The sequence below is a fragment of the Saccostrea cucullata genome, unplaced genomic scaffold, assembly GCF_032062105.1.
Source record: "Saccostrea cucullata isolate Sc308-1 unplaced genomic scaffold, CSIRO_AGI_Scuc_v1 ctg3118, whole genome shotgun sequence".
Lineage (NCBI taxonomy): Eukaryota > Metazoa > Mollusca > Bivalvia > Ostreida > Ostreidae > Saccostrea > Saccostrea cuccullata.
The window spans coordinates 1-22,661 of record NW_026919211.1 but is presented as its reverse complement, the minus strand read 5'-3'; the positions used below and the strand labels follow the sequence as shown (position 1 = coordinate 22,661).

Sequence of the window (22,661 nt, the reverse complement as noted above, 5' to 3'; positions counted from 1 at the left end):
GTTACCTCTTTGAAAATTAGGAATTTCATAGCCCTGCAGCCGGTATCAAGGGTTCTGGTGTTAGGATGGGGCTCTATTGATTATATAGTAAAAATACTTCAATTCTTTTAAAAAATAGGTTGTGTTTCGGGTATTAAACAAGTAAACTATGCACATAGTTATGATGAAGAAGGGTGTCTTTTTGAGGTTTCTGAATTTCGGGGCACCTGGGTAGGTCCTTCTTGCGTTAGGGCGGGTCTCTAATGTATATATCGTGAAAATGCTTGGATTCCTTGGAAATCTTTTCATTTATTCCTCGGTACTATTTTAAAGATCTAAGTACATATCTTCCTCTTTCAAAATGGATTATATCAAGACTCATGGGTGAATGTACTTAGAGGGACAGGATAAATAGTCCGAAAATAAATTTATACTTTGAAATATGCAATTTGGTATTAATCAATAACTAATGATGAAATAAAATATATGATAAAATTTCCAAAACTTTGAGGTATGTAGCCCCAGGTTGAATGATTCCTGCAGAATGGGGTGCACAACTGGTTATAAAACGGAAATGCATTTTCTCATTGTTACTCTGATCTACTTCTAGATATTAAATAACCGAAGTAAGCATGCTTAGTGTATAGCTTTGATAAGCAACGGTGCCTCTCTCAAAATTGTGATTTTCATAGCCTCTGGTTAAAATCATGAATCAAATTCAATTGTTAAAAAGTTGTTATATGATACTCATGTAACCTATAAGGCTTGCAGGCCTTATTATTGTATTTAAACTATATCTGCCATTCTTCTAATTATAATTCAAGGCTTTCCCCAAGCAATCCTAAGATCCTCAACAATCTCTTTCATCATTTACGTACAACTTACCCTGAAGCTTAATAATGTCTGTTATAGTTTGAAAAGGCAAATTATAATATCAGATCTAGACCCATTGGCATTAAATACAGCTAAACATTGTAACATGGTTACTTTTACATGTAAACTTCGTATCAAAAGTTCATTTGGACTTTACTTTCCTTAAATAATCTTTCACAAAAATCTTTTAACTTGTAGGATGCTATACAGATTAAACTATCTTAAATCATAAAACAAATCGACTATAAAAGGATTTATAACTCTTGGAATATATTCTCATTTTTAGAAATATAATTTGAAAACAACCCCTAACTACGTAAGACCTTTTCAATGAATTTATGACTTCGGGCTGCCTTTATGCGTATTGGAATAAAAACTGAGTCAATCCATATGACAGTATCTCAAAAAATTATTCATAACACTTATAATTAATCCACATGCATTTAAAGTGCATTTCTACTTATCATAAATCACGATCTAATTATCCGTCAAAGACATATTAACAGGTCTCATTAAACTCTTGCCAGTATTATTTAAGAAATAAGTAGGACCTATATAATAGACCCAATTTCAATTTCTATGATGTATTGATGCACGATCATGCAAATAGAGAGGTTGACCAATTACGTTTTCAAATAAACTTAATATATAATATTAGAGCCTTTTAATCAATGTTTGGTCACCCTGAGGGTAAAAATGAAGGTGTAATGTACTTGTAATGTACTTTTCAATGCACAAATAATCAATTATGGAATAAAACTTTAGAGTGTGTATGCATTTTGAATAAGAAATTAAGGGATAATTATAAATAAAACACTACATAGATTTGTATTTGACAACCATTCTGTATCACTGCTATTCATTTAAATCTCGCTGATTTATTTTTTTTTTAATTTAAAAGAAGGTCTTCGAAGACATACTGGGATTGTTAGAATAGTTCGCGGACAAGGTTTATCATTAGAGAGTTATTTGAATGAAAGTACAATTTTGAAATAACAAGTGTGTGCATTTTCTAATAAATATGCAATGTCTGTTGCATTTTCGATGCTGTATATCGTATTAGCAGAATTATTAACAGGAATTTAATTTTGGTAATATGAGAAATAAATGAAAATAAATAAGTCCGTTTAAATTTTAATTGCTTCTTTATTGGACACTTCTGAATCTTTAAAAGTAGTTCTCGCTTATAATAAATTCTAGTTTTATGGGAAAAATCAAAAGAGTTTGGACAGTAACAATGCCTTGCAAACCAAAACTCCAGATGTATACTGTGCTCTTGCACTTATAATTATGTCGCCCAGAACGAAGCTATTGTACCTATGTTTTTCTTCTCCAGGTTGTTCCTAGGAGATGGCAGGGACAATCTTCCTGAAACTTTCTACGAAGGACAATCATTAGTTATAGTTGTGTTTCGTGGTCATTCAGTTTCAAAATGACTTCTGTTCCTATGAAAACCTGGAAAAAAAACGATTAATTTTGTCTTCGAATTTTCTCTCTAGTCCGTTGAACATCCGTCATGCAACATTAGTATATTTATAAGAAATTGTAGTTGTGTAATTCGAATTTCAAATTTTAAAATAATTGAATATTGCCATTGAAACCAGGGGAAAGTAAAAAAATCTTGAACTTTGATTTTTAAATCAAAGTACTTAAAGGACTGATACGAACTGATGGTTGTCCAAGTTTAGCTAAGGGGTTTTATTTTAGTGATACAAAAAATGAAAGTCGTGTCCAGAAGGTGACATACACTATTGCTTGCAATAGTGGACTTTTTTGTTATAATTTTCGTTGCTTTAAATATCCGCTGGAAACCTCAAATTTTCACATGAACTCGGCACTTAATAAGGCTTTGAGCAGCGACGATTTTTTCACTGTTCCATCGTTTGTGACAGAGGTCCTCCGGAAGTGACATTCGAGAACCGGACTCCACGTTGCATAGCAGACTTTAAACAGCAGCTATGTATTTAGAAAACATAATTTCTTTATTGGAAGCTTAAACTAATTAATACAATGATACAGAGCACTCGTGCCACCGAATAATTAAGTTCATTACGAGTGATTGATTGTGTTATGTCTATATTTATTTATCATTGCAGCAAATATTTACTGACTAAAGGTACATTGACAAACGATATCATAACCATTGAAACTAAGGACTTTATACTCACAAACAGATCATTATAGACTTTGCTTTTCCATTGTAGATTTAGAATTTAATACTGGGAGTGCACATGATATAATATAGATAAAACTGTCATCGGGGATTTCATGTAAAAGAAAAAGAAATGTTCAGATATAATGTTATTCTATTCTTTTTAATGTGTGTCTTCATGAAATTCGCTTACACATTTTCCTATGAAGGGAAACTGACAAGAAACACTTCTTTTGACAATATTGGTGTAACACATGGACAAGAACTTGTGAAAATTTTAAAAAAGCACCAGTCGAACAGAATGTGCTTTACAGTGTCTTCTGCTGAAACCAATTAATGAGATGACATCCCGTTGTCACATTTTAAGGCATTATACCAATGAAAAAGGGATCAACAATACTGATTATAGTGTTATGTTTCCCGGATCAGAATATTGGCCACAAAATAATGGTAACCTACTTTATATGCTTTATGAGAAGGATATGGAAATAACGAACAGTATTCAATTTCAACGTCCATTAAACAATTATACAAAATAAGAGCAGAGCAAACACGGACCTCCGAAACATCAGAGGTGGGATCAGGTGCCATGGAGGAGTGAGCATCCCCTGCCGACCGGTCACACCCGCCGTGTGCTCGTTGTCATAATCAGGAAATAACGGAAAAAAAATCCGTGGTCAATTCAGTGTATAAATAATGGACTAACAATTGGTATGAAAAACGTCAGTCAGCATTTCATTCAATGATAAATTGTATTTGCTGACAAGGTCATTGTATCGACCATAGAATTTACGAAATGATGACTTTAAACGAGACTGTTGATATTCTTGTTTCATCAACTTGCTTGTCAATAATTTACCTCGTTTAAGAAATTGTTCATACGTAGAGCATGCTCTAGCGTATCGTATCAACTGAGATATTAATACTCCATATGCAGGTGATGAAGGTATATTGCTGCATAAGTAAGGGAAGTTGACGATAGAAAAGTTAAAGTCATCACGTTTATCATATAGCTTGGTTGTTAGATTACCATTTGTGTCTTTTTCAAGTAAAATATCCAAGTATGAAGCAGAAGTGTCGGACTCTGTGGTATCTTTTATCTCAAGCTCACCAGGATATATCGTGTCGACGTAGGAATGGAAATTATCATTATTAATTGACAATACGTCGTCGATATATCTAAATGTCGAGTTGAAGGCCACAGCAAGTGTTTTTTTCTTTTCACGCAAAAGATTTTGCATAAATTCTGCTTCATATGAATATAAAAATAAGTCTGCTAATAACGGAGCGCAATTTGTACCCATGGGAATTCCAATAGATTCTTGGAATACCTGGTCTCCAAAAACCGCATAGATATTGTCAATCAGAAACTCAAGCATCTTCTTGGTGTCAACTTCAGAGTACTTATGTGTGCAATCAGAATCTGTTTTAACAAAATAATTTTTCAAATGACCAATGACGAGGTAAGTAAACTTACGAGTTCCATTTTTGTTGAAGAAGCAGCTGTCAATGATATCAAAAAGCCTGGATTTTAATTTGTCGTGCGGAATTGTTGTGTATAAAGTTGATTTCAAAGATAAATACACTAACAATAGTTTAGTCCATAGAGTGTTTGCTCCATTATCGGAAGGTTGTGAATTCTAATCATGATTCTAAAAAGATAGCCCCTTAAAAATAGGCAGCAGCTTTTCCTTCATACTACACTGGCATTTGTTATGAAAGATTAGATTTTTTTGTAAGGTCGTGAGTTACCTTTTCTCAAAACAACCAATATTCAATTGGTGCAATAGGAGCATCCTCTCTCTTTAGAAATGATTTTTGAATAAACTTTTTTGTTTGTTTCATCGACCCACATTATTGGTGAAATATTGATCAATGAATTCAAATTTACAAGTAAATGGACGTTGGTTAAGGTTTACAGAGGTTCAAAACTCTTTTTGTGCAATTTTTTGAGTGGACAAGGTGTGGGGGGGGGGTAATATTTAAGAAAACACTGAACTTCAATGCTACGTCTGTGATAGAAAAAATAAGTTAACAAACAGGTAAAATCTTCTAGGTGCAAAATAAAACATTTTCATGGTGGTATATATCTAATGAAAGTAAAAATTGAAAATATCATAGAAAGAAGCCCAATAATAAGAAACAAAGAGACAATTGAAGATTTTCTCATAGGAAAATTAATTACACATTGGTAGAGCTTCCAAGGAAATAGAAGCAAATTTGTATTGAAGTGTTATTTTCTAAGTAAAATATGGAGATATTAATTAACATTCAAGTTCAGACCACTACTGAAACAACCATTTGGAGCAAGGGAAACATGAATCCTTTAAACGTTGTAGAAATGAAACGCAGGGTCCGGTGCTATTGAATTCAGTTTTAATGAATTTTATGAATATATGAACTAATGGTAATTTTACGTAAATGAAAATGAAATGAATATTAAGCTGAACTTATTCATTTTATTTAAGGAATGAATTTAAAAGCTACCCATTTTATATGGTATAATCGGGGTTGGGGCAGTTTACGCTTTATAAACCGCGAAACGGTTTATAAAAAAGCGTAAAACTGTTCCTACCCAGTTTAAACCGTATAAAATGGGTAGCTATCTAATCCAATGCTTACAATTTAATTTTCACTCATTTGATGTAAGAAAAAATATATGATTGTTAAAACAAAATGACTTTAGTTTGTACAAAATTTGAATGTAACGTCAGGCGGATTGATTCGTTTTTGACGTAAGTCATTGTGACGTAGACAACCCATTTCGTACGATATGAAGTCATTTTTTTATTCATAAAATACAGCGTTACAACCTGAATTAAATTATAAAAATATATAAAAACAGAGAATTATTTTAGTAGAAATGAAAAAAAAAACAGATGCATTTATCATAATCTTTCTCTATTTGTATTTTTACAACAGTAATTTTGACTTACAAGACAATAGAAGGTTTGAGTAATTCCAGAAAAAAACAGTCGTTAAAAATTAAAATACACAATACATTAGAACGGTATAGAGTGTTTGCTAACACAACTTTTTTTTAAATTGATAGATGTTAATGTTAACGATATGATGAATAAAATGAGGGTTTTTTTCTTTGAAAACAAATGCAGAAAAATTTAAACCCTAAGAAAAAATGGCCAAATAATTACAAAATATGAAAATGCTGTTGACGTATGAATTTTGATAAAATTTTATAACGTATTCCACGAAATAGATAGTTTTTTTTGGTAAGACTTTTTATTAATGAAATAATCATGAAATATCGTTGTTTGTTTTCAGTTTGTCCTAATGTCTGGCTTCCTTTTCATGGACATTGTTATTTTTTTTATATGACTGCAACCAGTTGGAACAAGGCTAAGGTAATTTGATTTTACAAATTAACAATATGTCTCAAAAAAGGTAAATGTATACGAGTATGTAGTTATAAAAGCATATTCTGACGCAGTTTTATTTTGAAAAATATTATTGAAAAGAACACACCATTACCTTTAGAAGTATTTCTTTACAAATAATTCTCATGTATTAAAATTTGAATTCCTTTGATTATAGTTTTTTGAAATGTCTTTCTTTATTTAATCATTAGTTTATAAAGTCTTTAAAAAATGAATTATTGCTCAGGGTAAAGCGTTATACTTCATAAACCCCATAAATTTTCATAAATTAAATTAAATTCATTTTGTTTCATTTACATTTATTTTCTGATGAGTCACGACAATGTACGAAATCAAACTGTCATTTTAAAGCAAAACACTTTACTCATTTTTACCTCAGACACGGTATTATTACGTAACAATGGACATATTTCATTCGTGGTAGTTCATGAGAAATTAAACAAAATTCTAATTTGTAAGAAGTATTAAAGAAATATAATTGAAAATGTAAATATTTCTTTTTTATATTTTACTTTATGCAGCATAATGACATGAATTGATATTTATTGGTTTTTGATTGTAAACGAAGTTTTGGGTGTATATAGATTTTGTCACGTCCGTCCGTCTTTCTCTCTCTCTGTCTCTCTGTTTGTCTCCATATGAGTGAAAAATTTTCGAGAGAGACGTTAAACAATAAATATACAATCAATCAACTGTCTGTTTTCTGATTGCCCGCAAAAACTTTAAAATGGCCCATAACTTTTGATTTAGTTGAGCTATAACAATCCTATTTCAGATGTATATTACTTGTGATAAGACCTTTTTGGGGTACAACCAAATTTGACATTTTGACCTTGACCTTGGAGTTTGACACACTTTTACACGAAAATTTAGAATTTTTAACTTGACCAAATTTTTGTAAGAGTAGATACAATTAAATTTTGCATAATAATTGTAAGTTATTAGGAAATAACTTTCATTGGACACAAACAACTTTGACTTCTTGACCTTGGAGATTACAGTACTTATGAAAAAAATTCAACCTTGGCTATTACTTTTGAAACGAAAACGGTAGGGATTTCATACTTAACATATGATATTCTTGTGAGAAAACACTTCATTGAATACCAGGAACCTTGACCCTTTCACACTGGAGTTTGACCTTCTTTAAAAATTCAACCTTTCCCAACCATTTCTAAAGGTTAGGACTAGGGCTTTTATGCTACACTTATGTAAATTTCGTGACGAAACCTTTCGCGGCTAGGATAAGGCTGTCCATAAAACATCAAAATAATTTAAACTGAAGTGAGTTCTCTAAATAACCTATATATGACGTCATAATAGAATATGACGTCAAGTCACAGAATACTTTAAGTTACGTTACGGGGAAAGTAATTTTTAAACATGACATGTAGATATTTCTGGGGCGGTGTTGTTGAATTCAAGTGCTGGGGTTGTTTTTATGCTCCATGTGCTGTTATGCTGTTGAACATTTGAAATATAGATATCCCTGTTCCTTTCGTTTGTCCAATATGTCCATATTCAACAATAGCGAAAAAAATATGTGAGACGCTCCCCGTATACGTCCGTAGACAGAAATAGAATTTATGAATCGTGTTTATATTTGACTGGCACGAGTGAAAGACAAGGATAAATTGAAGATATTCTGCGTGAATCTAAAAGAAATTTTTGTCTTTTAACTGAATTATGCTGGGGGATCGTATGTATTTTATCCATTTTCTTATAAATCGGGAATAACTATGGAAAAATATCCCTCTTTATGTTGGTAAGTTGAATTTCTCGTTAAATAATTTCTGTCCTCAGCACTTTTTATGTACCAGAGATTGATTGATTGATTAATTGTATACTGTTTAACGTCCCTCTCCAGAATATTTCACTGATATGGAGACGTCAGCATTGCCGGTGAAGGGCTGCAAATTTAGGCCTATGCTCGGCACTCAGGGCCATTGAGCAGGGAGGGATCTTTATCGTGCCACACCTGCTGTGACACAGGGCCTCGGTTTATACGGTCTCATCCTAAGGACCGCTCCATTTAGTCGCCTTTTACGACAAGCAAGGGGGTACTGAGGACCTATTCTAACCCGGATCCCCACGGGGTAATGAACATTTTCGGAATCACGTACACCTGATAACGTACTACGGACTGCAGACTTTACAGGTGAGGGAACATGTCAAAAGCGTAATTAAACGAATATCCCTCTTGGTATTGCATTTCTTTTTAAAATTAATAATTGCTATTCAACTGTTCCAGGAGAAAACTATTATTAATCATTTTTATGAAGATACAATTAACCTCTTGCAAACCTAAAATTTTTTAGAGTATTTAAGCCTTCTTAAGAATATTTTTTAGATAAACATGCATAATACTATTTGTTTATCTAATCCAAAATATCTTGTTTATTTTCCAAACTTCTCAATAACTTAACTTAAAAAAACGATCTATCACCTGAATATGGTGTGTGTGTGTGTGGGGGGGGGGGGGGGGGACTAAGATCAATTGATAGATATTTATTTACAGAAAAAAACACGTATTAAAAAATGCACAATCTTTTATCTAACGAATTGGACTAAGATTAATAAAAAAAAAAAACGTTTTAGAAAATGATTAGTATAAATCCAAAACTAACCAAGGGATCTTATTATTATAACTAGAAGTCTCTGTCGAGACTGTAGCTCAACTGGTTTATACTTAAAACAAAGGAAGAGAAAAGTAGGAGTTGTGACTTGAAAAAATTGACAAAAGTTTATAACAAAAGTTTTAAAATTTGCGTACAGAAGTTGATATAAAGTGATTTAACCCCCCCCCCCCAATAATGTTTAATGCTTGAAATACTTACATAGCTTTTTATTCACGAAATCAGTAATTGAATTTAGCATCATTTGGAAAAATACTAAATTTATTAAGTAGTTTACAGGGTTTGTGAAATACTTTTCCATACAAAGGTTTTCAACTTTTTCTATCCCTTGTTCTTGTGGTCCATATATATATTTTCAAATAAAAAATTAGGCTTGAGAACTATAGAGCCCGATCTCATGAAATTTGAAGCAGAACAGTGATCTATAGATTTATTTAATTGATAAATAAAAACCATTCAATTGGTTTTAAGAAATAAATAAAATATTTTCTGCGATGTATAATTAATTAATTCTGGGAAGGAAAATGTTGCTGAAAAATCTAGTGAGACAGTTGCCTCATTGCCACAATGGAAGCTACGCGGCCTAAGCCCCTGAAGATTCCAACACATCTTTGATTTATTTGCATTACGAAAAAGGTATTGCAGATATTTTTACAATACTTACATGTTTGTGCATATAATCAAAATGCTGATGGATATTTTTAATTACTCAATAAACACAAATTACGCATGTAATTATGTTGATTCTTTTATCTTTTTCCATGTTTAAATTGTGTGCATGGAGAAATCCCAGAATAGTGAAAAATATAGGTAAACTAAAGCTAAGAAAGAGCGAGAACGAATTTCTATACGTTCCCTTAAAGCGGCCTTTTGTTCGAAAGTCCGCAGTCCTTAGTACGGTGTCAGGTGTATGAGATTCCGAAAATGTTCAATGTACCAGAGATCACGATAAATTGACTATGTAACAAACTTTGTAAAATAATTATGTTTTGCACTTGTGCCAAAACGATTTTGAGCAATATTTAAGAATAACATAAATGTCCGTCAAGTGATCAACACAGTCATCTGACATCACAGGAATGATTTATTATAATATTTGATTAAACTTTTATCTCAAGTTGACTACAATTTCAAACAATCAAATCACATATTGAAATTAAAATCTATCTCACATTAAATGTATATTTTAAGGCATTTTAAGCAGTCGGACAGCCTTATCATAACTGACTGTGTTCCTTTGATACCAAAAATGTAGACCATTCGACCTTGATCTTTGTGTTTGACCCACTTTTAAGCAAAAAAATGAACTTTTACATTGGATTTAAATTTTAAAAGGTAAATACTAGGAATTTCAAATATCTTATATTTTATCAAGACTTTTCATTTGAATCCAAGGATTTTAACTTTTGACCTTGACCTTGGATATTTCTAACTTTACAAAAAAAAATTTAACCTTTGTCACAACTTTTTAACGCTAAGTGCTAGAGCTTTCATACTTCAAATATGTAATCCCTGTGAGAGGACCTTTCATTGGATATCAACAATTGACCCTTTGACCTTGACCTATACGTTTGACCTATTTTTTTTTCAATCTTTAATATTGAGCATAACTTTGAAACAGTTGGGGATAAAGCCTTTTTTCACAGATATAATCCTTGTAATATTTTTTTTAATTTTATTACAAGAACCTTTACCATTTGACCTTGACCTTGAAGTTTGACTTTTAGAAAAACTTTAACCTTGGCAATAGCTTTTGAGCAGTATTAATTTTATTCGTCCCATGTATAATCTTTGAGACATGGCATTCATATAAAAATCAATAACTTTTGAAATCGTATACCTTGGTCATAACCCTTGGACAGTTGGTGCACGGGTGTTATATTTCACAAATGTTACTTGATTTGCCTCTTATTTGCCTCTCACTGCATTCAAACTGTGTCAAAATTAACGGAATGTCGCCTCATTGATAGGTGCATTGCTACCAGTGATTTGTTCATTTTTATACCATATATAAGTTACATTTATTTCAGTATGGAATGCCGTCATTGTCTTATAGCAAAACACAACATTGCATTGCATCAACCGTCTACTACGTTTTGTCAATACTTTAACATTTACTCACACTACTACTGCATTGTGTCAACCTCCCTTTACATTAAGTCAACTCTTCATGACATTAACCCACACTACTATTGTATTGCGTCAACCTTCCATTACATTACGTCAACTCTTTATGACATTAACCCGCACTACTATTGCATTTTGTCAACCTTTCTTTACATTATATCAACTCTTTATGACATTAACCCACACAACTATTGCATTGAGTCCAACTTCCATTACATTATGTCAACTCTTTTTGGCATTTACACATACTACAATTAAATTTTGTCAACTTTCATTCCGTTATGTTTACTGTTCATGACATTTAATTAAACAACAATTACATTGTGTCAACCATTCATTACATTATGTCATTTCTTATGATATTATGTGAAAAGCTCATGTCATACTGTGCGCACTCGTCTACATTATGTCGATTCACTATAACGTTATGCAAACACGTGTATCATCGGCCTTTATATGAGCATAATTTTTTTCTTCCTTCCGAAAGCACTTAAATCGGCGGGAGTGAAAACTTTCGTAGAAGAAATTCTCAGCGATTTTGGAATGGCATCTTTAATTAAAACTTAAAACGACAAACGATTGACAACCTTGAAACGTTGAAAGCCTTAATGATGCGACTGTAAAAGATTGTAATTCCAGTAACATAGCATCTTTACGAAAGGGTGGGGGTCATCCAGAGCAAAAAAAAAAACTTTCCAGAAAAAAAACTTGATAATCCCAAAATAATTGTCCTAGCCCGGAAATCCTATTTCGGGGAAATGGGGGGGGGGGCAAACTTCGATCAATTATGATTTTTTTCCAGATATACTACATAGCACTCAGTGGACTATATTTCAACAAAAGTGGGGTTAGGGTTGTACTTTCAATGAGCATTACTTTTTCTATAGTAAAGTTATATCTGGACAAAGAGGGGGGGGGGGGCTCTTATACTTCCTAATTTTTCCCCATTGAGGGCCTCAGTCTCAAATGAGATGAAGTTCAAGGTCACGTAATCAGAAGTTTGTGTCTTTATATAGTTCAGACGCGAGTGATGTTAACCGTAATTCTTTTCGGAATTTATTAATAATTTTATTTAAAATTCAACTGGTTTTGTAGCCAGTAGTTTGTAGCAATATTGCTAGTACAGAACACATGTTCTTTGCACTTTTCCCATGTGGTAATCTGTAGCAATTAGCGTTGCATTTCTTTTAACATGTGTTGATCGAGACGTGCAGCATTTGATTCAGTGATGTCACTGATACAGGGGCTGTAGCCCCGTACGCCATTTTGCTTTTACACGCCATGTGGTGTGGAGTTAGCGTTTGAGAGAATCCTAGAATCTCATTGCAATTTTTATTGGCGGCATGGCTAACGAGCCGGGACCTTCATCGCAAATGCGAGAATCAGGCAGCTTTGATCTAGTGGATCAAGTTGACGAGGATGCCGTTCGTGACAATAACTCGATGCATTCGAAGCAGCATACTGAAAATATGAGTGGTATGTTTGACATTTTCATGCGTAAATTTGCAGATATGTCTAAGACCATGACTTCAGTTCAAAAGGAACTTATTGCTTTGAAGTCGGATCGGTCTTCAAATCCGGACGTTTCGAGGAAACGCGGACAGAATAAGAGTACATGTAGTTCGCCTCCTCGCAAGAAAACGAAAACGTCTCAAGCATGCATTCGTCCTTCTCACGAACTAAGTGATAATGACTCCGATGTAGAAAATTCAGACAAATCGGATGCCGATGAAGCACTTAATTCCCTTATTGAGGGAGATGATAGTATTCATGATTCGTCAGATGATGTCCAAATTTTTCGGTGATGAAGACAAAACGAGCGAACCCTTAAATTCTGAACTGGCAAAGATTATGGAGAAAATGTTCCTGACGAAAGCTAACTCGAAGAAAATTAAAGAAATCTCCAGCAAGTATGATAGGCCGAAAAACATTAACAATGTCTCTGCGCCAAAAGTCAACAAAGTCATTTGGGAAAACATGTCATCCAAAAACAGAGCAAGCGATATTAAATTGCAGACTACCCAGAATCTCGTAGGAAAAGCCATGATTCCGACATTGAGACTTTTTGACATGCTTATTAATTGCAACTCGAAGAAAGGATTGGTGGATGTAAAGAAGGCAAAACATCTGTGTGGTGACATCCTGAAGTTTCAGAAATGTGTTTTCCACAATTTGTCCCACAAGAGTCGGGAACAAATTATCCAGCCAGAGAAAAACAAACAGTTTGTAAGTTTGTGTACTGCAGAGAGCTCTTCAGAAAATTTATTCGGAGACGACTTGGGCAGTCAAGTTAAGAATGTGCTAGAGGCAAAGAAACTGGCTCAAAAGATAGGAAATAAAGATTTTGGTGGAAAATACAGAATTACCAAAATGTCCCATAGCTACGGGAAGAAGCCAAGGTACGGGACCCGAAAAGGCAATTCTTTTTTGGCCAAACAGTTCAGCTTCAACAAGAAAAAGAAGAAAGGAGAGTCAAATCAGTAGATACACATGATGTTAGTATGTCTTATGATTGTACAATTGTAGATTAATTTGTATTGAAAAACACGCCTGAAAACTTTACTGCAGGCAAAATCAACATTTTTTTACATAATTGGTGTACATTAACTCATGATAGTTGGATTCTTGATGCTGTTAAAGGTTACAAGATAGAATTCAAATATGAACCTTTTCAATTTCACATACCAAATTCGCTAAAATTTTCTGAAATTGAATATGAAACAGCTCAAAGAGAAGTAGAAAAATTTTTAGAGAAGGGAATTGTAGAGAGTATTCATGAAAATGAAAATTTATGTGAAAACCCTTTTTATTCAAATATTTTTCTGCGTCCCAAAAAAGATGGGTCTTTTAGAATTATTCTGAATTTAAAGAATTTAAATGAGTTTGTTGACAACCATCATTTCAGGATGGAAACATTGAGGTCAGCATTATCTTTAATAAAACCAAATTGTTGGTTTAGCTCACTTGATATCAAAGATGCTTATTATTCTGTGAAAATTCATGAATGTAGTAGACAATTTTTAAGATTCAGGTGGAAAAATAAAGCATATCAGTTCACCTGTCTACCTATGGGATTAGCCAGTGCCCCACATATTTTTACTAAAATCATGAAGCCTGTTTTTGCTGAACTTAAGAAATTTGGTCATTTGAATGTTATTTACATAGATGATGTTTTGTTATTGGGCAAAACGAAAGATGAGTGTGAAGTTAATTTAAGAGACACTGTTAGGTCTTTAGATAGTCTTGGATTTACTATTCACCCTGATAAAACTCAGTTTTATGCAAGCCAGAAGATTGTCTTTCTGGATTTTTTAATAGATTCAGTTACAATGACAGCCAGACTTACACAAGAGAAAGCTCAATCTATTAAAGAATTTTGTGATATGGTTTTGAATCAAAATGAAGTGACAATTAAACAGGTTGCACAGCTTGTAGGAATGTTTGTAGCCTCTGAACCAGAGGTGGAATATGCTAGACTTTATTATAAGGAATGGATGTTTGACTTCATGTAATAATAAGTTAAACTATAAAACACAATCTACTTGACGTAATGTTATTTTGACCTCACATGTTAAAGAAATGAAATGATGTTAAGAAACATTCATTTCAGGTAAAAAAGTTTTAACGCAATGTAAACACATTATCACTTCACATAATTAATTGTTTACTTCAAGTTATGAAGTGCTGACATAATGAAAGGGTGTACTTACTTCATGTAATGCAGCATTGGCATATTATCCCATGAACGACAAATTTTTCTTTGATCTTCATAAGGGTGTATTTCTCATATCAACAAAAGTGTTGTGATATATTAAATATCACATATGTGATATAAAGCTAGTGATATCCAACCGTTATATACCCTAGATGTAGGAGGAGCTATGCAAATGAGACAAAAATTCGTTTCTAGATTTTAATAAACTAACAGAAACAAGAAAAAAACCCACACAATACAGATAGTTAACACAGTTTAAATCAAAATGCACAAATCTTTTACAAAAAAAAGACACTGACACGGTCTGGCGGAGCAATTCTCGAAGCGTATAGCTTCATCTCCCATAGGAATTCGCACATTCAATGGTAGTTTCCTACCAGGCATCCTCTGAAAAGTTCATTTCATGAACACTTTGCTCTCATGCACAGTAGTATATCGGAACAGATTTGATATAAAGTCCTCGATCGGGGGTAGGGAAATCCGTATGCGCCCCTGGCTTCAATTACAGTGTACAAAACATGATATAGTGTTCGAAAGTCCTTGGTATATAAAAGTGAGTATTTCGGGGATGATTTTAAACTCACCAAGTTGTTGTTTCGCTGAGATTTCCAGTAGTTGAACACTTGAACCATGTTGACTGCCTATGAACTGATGAATTGTTACGGTGTGTGGTTTTATTTTCTTGATTTTTTAAGCGCACTTATTTCACTGGCCGACACATGTTTTCCGAATCTGTATAGCTAGTATTTTCAGGCTATTCCGTAAAATTTTCCCCTTTCAATTCCGGAAATGATCCCAAACACCAACACGGTAAATCGAAATTCATAAAAGTCCTGGCCACATGGGCCATTTTTAAATCCGATCGCCTGAGTTCATACAATCTGAACTGCTTGACTCGATTGAAAATGATCCTCGTTGTAGGCTTGCTTCAAAAACGGCGATTCTTTACACTATAGACCCCTTCTACTACTTTCTCCAAATCCATAGAATACAAATGAATTGATTATCTCAAGAAAATGATCACGTGGTACAGTACTAAGAAAATTTACCAAAATTTGTAAATCCGTTACTTGGCTACCAAAAACCCTTCGCGTTAAGACTATCACGTGGTTCTGATTCAGAGTCTTTATTAGTTGATGCAAAGAAAATACCTAATATGGGAAGAGGTCAAATGAAGGGTCATGATTGACAGCTCGATGATGCATTCAAAATATCGTTTTGTTATTGCAAACTCGGAGGCTAACGCCTCCTCGCGTGCAATAACTCAACGATATTTTGTATGCATCATCTCGTGTCATCATGTAACTATTACATGTACCTGTGCGTGTATGTATTTGAGTGCGAGATGGTGCGTGAGCATAAGTGTATGTGCATATCTTTAACATACCCTTTAAAACATGTAACGCTGTATCTTTGCAACGCACTACACCACTTGATAGCTTTACTTCCAGTCTATACACGCCGTCATCTGAAGGTTCTATGTCATTTATAACCAATTCAAATGTGTCTGATTCCTTATGACATAAACACTCATGATATTTCGGGCCACAAGTGTCTAACTTTAAAAAATATTTTTTATCCATCGCATCCATGTCGCCGCTGCAGGATAGTTTGTTTTATCCCATATGGCCTTTAGTATGATGTTACTACCAGGATTGACGAACACTTCTTCTTCAGGTAATTGAATCTCGGCTTCAATAATGCATATTTACATGTATTCATTAAATGATAGCCACATTTAAATTTTGATAATAAAATCTTGCAATGATAAATCACTTTTAATGAAATTGTAAGTCAGGCTGTACAATTTTGGTAATCCCCAAAAAAATCATATTTGATTCTCTTCAGGTTGTACAACATTATCTTTTTTATTTACAAAATACAAATAGCATTTAAATTTAAGTAATTTTAATATTTGCAGTTCTATGATTAAATTTGAATAAATATGAATTTAATTACTTACGTAAAACTTTCGCCATTGCGCCTTGCTATGTTTCTCTTAAATAAGATTACGATTCACAATTACTTCATTATAATTGCTCTTTAGTTGTAAAATATCTTGTAAGGCAAGGTGTTAAAAAAGTGTGTAGGTCATACGATATACTCAGGTGACCTATTACTAATTCTTTTCCCCGTTGTCGTACCTTGTGTGTTTTGTGTTTACTTTTGATCATTTACTTCTTTTTACCGAGACCTCTACAATTTCAATCAAATATGCACTTTGCATCTAAAAGAAAATTGAATTAAAACGTTTGTATTTCATGGTCGCGGCTACATGTGGCTAAGGGCTAATCAAACAAAATGAATGTAATCTTAATAACTCTTCTTCTTCTTCAGTTCTATATTTTGATACGGAGTAGTTACACTGTTGGCATTATTTCTTTATTTCTTTCAACATCTTCTTCCGTCTTCTGGGTATTGAATAAATTAACTAGAAACATAGTTATGATAAGAAAGAATACTATGGCACGCATGAAAAATATAACGTTACACGAGCATTATGAAAATGCACGTTTAGGTAAAAATTGCACATAGTTTGAAAGATCTTAACACAAAAATAACGAAAAAATACAAAATTTAGTGGTATAATATGCACAAACAAAAAAATCTAAAATTGCACGAGCAGAGGAAACTAAAAATTTCAAAAAATTTTTACTGCACATATCATTATTATGCATATAGAAAAATCATCGTGTTCTTGGTTTTATGTACTCTTTATTTCTTCAATCATGTACACTTAGCTGGATGTAATCGAGAATCGAAATTGAATGGCGTTGACGATGGCATTTGCTTTACTTTGCTTTTCTATTTCTTTGCTAAACCTCGATCCGATTTCTAGCTAATGCAAACCGAACAAATGAAATGTTTCCATGTGATCTATAATTGAGAATACTTAAAAGTTTTTCAAAATACTATGTTTTTCTTGTATTGACCGAGATCCTATAGATGGTATAGAAAAACAGAAATAAAGCTTAAATTCACATAAGTAAAACACTGTATAAATTTACTACGAGTTATTTTTAGAAAATAATATAGATTTGTCGGACAAACAAAAAGATCCATAGATAATTCAGTGTGAAATTAATTTTTTAACAATTTGATATGTAAAAACATCAGTAGAAAGATTTAATGATATATTGTACTTGTGACCTTTACAAGTTTGCTGACAAGGCCATTGTACCGGCTGCTCTGAAAACAATTCACACAGTGTAGACTATACTCACTCTGTTGATTTCTCACCACACTCAGAGTATTTAGCCTTGACAGTTAAATCTTAAATATGCGTGGACAAATATTTGAAGTATATTGTCAGTCCGTGCAGTTGTGATGAGCAGACTTTAGCAAGTGAACGCACCCGGTGAATCGTAAACATTAACATTAACAGAGCTCGTACCCTGTTTACAAAAACTGTGATCATTTCATGGGATACATCTATTTGGGTTCTTTCCTGGTTAAAAGCAATTTTCCTGTATGACCAGAGGTCAAACCCCACTCAACACAGCACTGAATGATAATTTAATGCGCCGTATTATCGTCCGACTTTGCCGTTGTTGGCAATATGTAATCAAAAGTGTTTGTGCATATAACGTCGTACTTTTTTAAATTATATGTTAGAATATTTTTTATATTATAACTCTAGATCATACAGTTTCTAAATATTTAATTTTAATCTTTTTAATTACATTTCCGTATAGTCGGATAATACAGAAAAACATCACTGTCAATGCAAATTTTGAAAGTCAAAAACTTACCGCGCGCTGCCAACTCATATTTAACGCCTTTTAAATGTTGTTTTTAAATGATTATTACGTTAAAACCCTTTATCATTCAGCCAAATTGACGGAAATCTCATTTTCCAATATAATGCCAAAAATGAACAATTTTGGTCCGTTAGTTTAAAGCATTTTTCTGGGACAGCCCCTGGTACCGGTATAAGCTTACAAAAACCAATGTAAATATAAAATGTTTTATTGGAGAAAATTAAACAGAATTAGAAGACAGATAGGGAACCCCATTTGGGTCCTATCAATAAAAACTTAATTGATGTGGCAAACTATTAATGATTAAAAGAAATAACTTTCTACAACAAACTGATGAATTCGTTAGTTTGATTTTTTAACAATTTTGTTGAATTAGTTATAATGAAATCAGTAATTTGTTGTAAAAGAAAAAATCAGCTTAAACAAACTCTAAAATTTATACTAACAGATTAAATTCGTTTAAATTCGATAAAATTCAAAGTATAATATTCACCAAGCCCTTCGGGCTCGGTGAATATTGCATTTCTTCTGGACTGGTCAATCTGGTTGAATTGCTGTGACTTTTGGATTGGAGCGACTGATATGGACGAGGAAGGAGTTTTTAGTTTGAATCTCCGTACCAATGTCACATCTATAAGATGGAGTCCTCTGCAGAGCATATATCCGTCCAATTATTCCCTTGAATTTTATTTTAATGTGCTTAAATCAATAGAAGAAGGGTATATATTGTTTTTGTCGTGTCTGTTTGTCTGTGTGTTTCCTTGTATGTATGTCTGTCAACTTTAACCTTCGCCATAACATTTCAATCATGCGAGAAACTTATTATTTGGTATGCATACTCCATTTATTAAATTCTTTCAAATGACATCACGTTGATTGACCTTGTGATCTTCACTAAAAGCTTTTCAGAACTTTGTTGCCACCGGGTTCATAGATAGGGTTTCACAAACACATCTCGATTTTGTTCTTTGTTTATTTTTTACATTAATCGATCTTATTTAGCTTGTTATCATTTATGTTGTATTATCTTTTTTTCGCAAAGACATACATAAATATTGTATCTTTAAAAAGTGGCTTTGTATCAAAATTCTTATTTGTATTTCAAGAGTTGATTAAAAAATATTAGAATCTCTTTAGAGTCTTTTTTTCTGCTATCGTGTTTTTAGCGTTGTAATAACTTGACTTATAAATGACTTATATGCGGAAATTACATCTGATAAAAGCTAATGAGTTTTAAAAATATTCTTGAATCGTTAAACATCTTAGACAATATTTTTCAATACTTTAAGTCTATTTTGTTTAGTAAAAAAATAATTCTGAAAAATTCTCCGATTCTGTTGAGAAGTTAAAGATGATACTGAAAACTAACGCGTAATATGACATTTAGGCTGGAAACAATCAAGGTCTTTATTTAAGACATTTCCCTTTTCTACATGTATATAGCGATTAAAATGAGGATATTCAGATTATTAAAATTTTTGACCCAATTTCGTTTTTGCAAAGCAATTTATATTATCTATTTTTGGCGATACAATGCACACAGTTGTGTAAACCAATTAATGCAATACCTACTCGACTCGTTGACAAGAAATTCATCGGTCTTTTATATTGTTTACTTATAGGTTGAGAATGGACATTTTATATGAAAATTTTAAACGTGGCATATATTCATTTCATAATCCTTATAATTTTTATGGTGAGCATAGTATAATAAAATAAGGATTTTATTATAAAATGATGTATTCTGAAAGGAAAATTAAACAGGGTAACATAATATGAGAAATTTCCTTTACCACATCAGCAAAATTTTACAAAAATTGTTAGATGAGAATTTTAGTAACTAAAATCAGTGTTCAGAATTACTAAATCGTGAAATGTATGACGTCACGTCGGAAAAGTGCTAAAAAGCCACAAAAAAAAAAACAATGCACAACACAAGTTTGTCAACGATCTTTTTGAACCATTTCATGCACTTGAGGTATACACGTTGATTTCCAGTATTTTTATACAAATGCAATTCTTGCAAATATTGTAACAATTGACGGAAGTTTCATGGAGTCTGGATTTTACATTGTCTGATCAAGGACCAAAGCAAAAACGGTTTGATTTGCAGTCGTTAGTATATTTTCACCCATAAAACATCTTAACCTTCATCAGAAAGGGCCTTGGATGGTTTTCAATCGTCTGTAACGATGGCCAGAGCCACATTAATATCATTTTATTCGTCTTGCCACTTGTTTTCTCTCCACTCTACTACCTCAAAGCTGCTATTAAAAGAGGTGGTTTTCATAATAATTACACTCATCATAAACTGAAAGAAATTAATCGTACAATTTGGATCTTTGAGCTGGTCAGCTTTGCGTTTGGATTCCTCTCACTGGCGCACTTATTTGGGGAGGGGTGATGTTTTTACCTCCGATCCATTGTAAGCAAGGTTTTCCAAGACTTTCTTTATGTAGCAAACAATCACATTTATCAACTCCACAGGTTTCCAAAATGTTCATCTTTTTCTCATTATACATCTATTGGACTTAGTTGGGGGTAAGATTCGAAATGCCAAATACAGTCCTTTTCAACAAAGGGTTATCGGGTTGAAAAGGTTGAAAAAATATTCCTATTTTTAGGAAAAAGTCACTGATGAACTCAAGGCGAAGGACTAAAAAAGATTGCAATAGATGCGCAAAGGAGACATAATAATAATTTGAATTGTCAATTTTTATTGGGGGGGGGGGGGTATCGTCATACATGTATCAGTTTCAATATCGTACGAATAATGAGGAAAAGTCAAATGATATTTTGATTTAATTTTCATGAAAGATTGTTTTAAATGCTAGATAGGAATACTAATAAATACTTTAGGAAAAATAAAACTGTTCCACTTGACGTAAAGTTTACTCTTCGTTTCTTTTTCCTTACAGTGACTGTATAATAGGTAGACGGACTTTAATTTTATGAACTATAATTATCTTGCTATAACAAATTCGATTTTGTTGTTTGTGCAATGCACTATACATAATCATTAATTTGTCATTTTACATTTGATTGATCAGAAAAGACCAATTGAGTACATCCATAAAATGTAATATAATATGAAAGGAAGTGCGACGTTACTACATGTATTAAGATTCTTAACCTGGTCCAGGAGTAATAAAATTGGGAACATAGAAGTAGATAAGTAAAACAGCTTACAGAAAACCCTCCTGATGTTCAAAGATGGGGACGGAGTCCATAAATACCGGTATTACATGCATACCTGCATTGAGGGGTTATGTTGGGTTTAAAATGTCAACAGACCTACGGACAAAGCGTAGGTGGTATGATAGTGGTAAGATAGCCAGCAGAAAGTGCTTTCATATCCCGGACCATGCATAACCACGTGAGCATAAAATATCCTGTTTTTGTTTATTATCAACAGAATTGTAATCGGTATGGACCAATGCACTTTTTACTGAATTGTTAAATTTTTTTCCAGGATATTTAAAAAAAAATATAAACCTCTCCTCCCCCCCCCCCCCCCGCTCCTGAAAAAGATTAGTCCCAAGAGCAGTTCAAAAGGAGATGTAAATGAAAAAAATGATTCAAAATAATGTCTTATTCCGGCAAAATATATACGATCAGGAAGAATTTGAATAAAACAAAACTTTAAAACAAATGAGGGGTTTTTTTTCATTGGCACACAAAAATGACAACAAGTACATCTTACCTTTCTAATTATTAAAGGATGTCGTTGACGTATCATGAATGTAAACAACATAATTAGAACATAAACTTTGACAAACCACCTACGCTTTGTCCGTAGGTCTGTTGACATTTTAAACCCAACATAACCCCTCACTGCAGGTATGCATGTTCTAAAGTAATGTTTTGTTGTGAGATGTGTATTGTTTTATTATGTATATAATTAGTAACATTAAGTTTCTTGAACATTCCAGAGTGGTCAACATGTTTGGTCATTTTATCTAGAACATTCTTAAATTTTGTGTATGTCCAGATTGTTCCAGTAATATCATGTTTTAACATTTT

At 32.8% G+C, this 22,661-nt stretch overlaps 1 pseudogene; it reads left to right on the top strand.

Moving 5' to 3' along the window:
* The first annotated feature begins 12,332 nt into the window (after positions 1 to 12,332).
* Positions 12,333 to 13,646, top strand: LOC134282397 (uncharacterized; annotated as a pseudogene).
* Positions 13,647 to 22,661: the final 9,015 nt, after the last annotated feature.